Source organism: Octodon degus, unplaced genomic scaffold (genome assembly GCF_000260255.1).
Source record: "Octodon degus isolate 3935 unplaced genomic scaffold, OctDeg1.0 scaffold00020, whole genome shotgun sequence".
Taxonomy (NCBI): Eukaryota; Metazoa; Chordata; class Mammalia; order Rodentia; family Octodontidae; genus Octodon; species Octodon degus.
In genome coordinates this window covers 864463-866510 of record NW_004524596.1, presented here as the reverse complement: position 1 = coordinate 866510, position 2048 = coordinate 864463, and the positions used below count along the sequence as shown (strand labels likewise).

Genomic DNA, 2048 nt, shown 5'->3' with positions numbered 1-2048 from the left:
GAATAGCAGTGTGTTTGGGCTTCTCTTCCAGTGTGCTGTTTAATACTATCATTTCATTTTAGAGCCAAATAGAGAAATAAATGACAGAACTAGAAATCAAATAGATGAGGAGCACACCCAGGCCCGCATTCTGCCCTCCACATCAGGGCTCCTCGAAGTCTAGATGGACTGGAGTGTAGCCCAGCTCTTACCTCGCATGCATGAAACCCCAGTTTAATCTCCAGCACACACACACAAAGTCCAGAGGCCACGAATCAGAACTGCCCCAGGCCAAGTGCAGAGATGCGAGCCTGTAGTCCCAGATACTCAGGAAGCTAAGGCAGGAGACTCCCTTGAGGCCAGCAGTTCAAGGCCAGCCTACACAGGTAGCAAGGCTCAGTCTAGAAAAATACTTACCTGACACCCATTTCACATGGGTTTTGTTGTTGTTTTGGAGACAGGGTCTTGCTGTGTAGTTTAGGCTCGTTTTGCAGTATGTAGCCCAGGCTGGCCTCAGACTCTGGGGAATCTTCCTGCTTCAGTCTCCCAAGTGCTGAGATTACAGGTGTGCACCCCCACAGCAGAAATACATGTACTTTTTCCTTTCTTTTTTATATATTTGGTACAGGGTTTGCAGGGTCTACAGGGTCTCACTACATAGATTGGACTCGTAGTGATACTCCTGTTTTCAGCCTCCCAAATGCTGGGATTACAGGCGTGCGCCACCACACCCAGTCTCGATCACCATGCCAGCGTGCCCTGGGGGTGGGGCCGGCACAGTAGGCCAGGGATCAAACTCGGGCCACTGCACTCTGCCTAAGCAGGTGCTTTAGTCTGCTGAGCTATCTTGCCAGCCCTTATTTTTTCTTTCTTAAGCCAATATTTAGCTTTTATTCATAATTATAAACAACTCTGCAATCTAGCTATGTTTGGAGGAGAGCAAGGAAAATACGGAACCTAAAGAACTGCAGTGAGAGCAGAGATGATGCGGCATTTTGAGCAGGTGGGGCGCAGCTCCTCCTGAGCTACAGGAAGGGTCAGGTGGTCGTGGCACACACGGGCCACACACATTGGAGCTGTCCACAGTCGGAGATAGTGACCTTCTGGCTGCTGGTCTTGCTGATGCTGGACCCGAAGTGCTCCACGGCTTTCACCGTATTCATGCTGTTCCACCTTCCCAAAGACACAGGCTTGCCAGCAATCCAGCAATCCAACCCTCCCCGCTCCTGGCAGTGCAGATGAAACACTGGGAACTATTTGTGCTTGGGCCAGCATTCGCCACGGAAAGATGCCAGGACCTGTGTGCTTTGGGATGAGGCGCTCACCATCAAATTTCTCCCCGTAGATGGACTTGCTGCCAGTGCCTCTTGGGTGTGTGAAGTCATCACCTTGGCCCATAAATCCTGGGATAATTCTGTGACAGCAGGAACCCTTATAACTAAGTCCTTTCCAGTAGTCACAGCACAAAAGTTTTCTGTTCTCTTTGCAACTCTGCATACAGCTCAAAGGATCCTGTCAGCAGTGGTGCTGAGGAACATGGCAGGCTTGACCATGGCTGACAGTGAGTGACTAGCGTGGGACATGGTGTCACTAGAAACACGTGTTCATAAATCCTCTCTGGTTCTAATAAATTAGACTATGTTGGGCTAGGCCCAGATGCCTGAATTTTCATGAGTTCCTTAAATAGTCAACACATACTTTGGAGTTTGAGAAGTAACCGTATCTACCCCATGCCTTCTTAAGTGGCAGAACCAGCTCCTTTCCCCCCACACAACCTGCCGAACACTCTGGCACACCCACTGCAGGCTAATGGTCTTGACACCTCTGGTCATTCAAACAAAGACATCCATAAACACCATTACAAACTGTAAATGTTTCAAGTGAGTTACTGAGGGGCCAGGGAGATGGCTCAGTGGAATAAGCACTTCCCTGGCAAGTACAAGGGCCTGAGTTCAATCCCCAGTTCCTCAAAAAAAAAAAAAAAAAAAAAAAAGATCAAGTGAGTTACTATCTAGGTGAATGCTATATGTTATTTTCATGTGTCCGAGAATCTGAATAAAATTTGTCAC

The 2048-nt window shown here is 48.3% G+C and overlaps 1 pseudogene; it reads right to left on the bottom strand.

The window, feature by feature from the left end:
* Positions 1–1016: 1016 nt before the first annotated feature.
* The window catches only part of LOC101571814, a 7839-nt pseudogene continuing 6807 nt past the window's right edge, over positions 1017–2048 (bottom strand).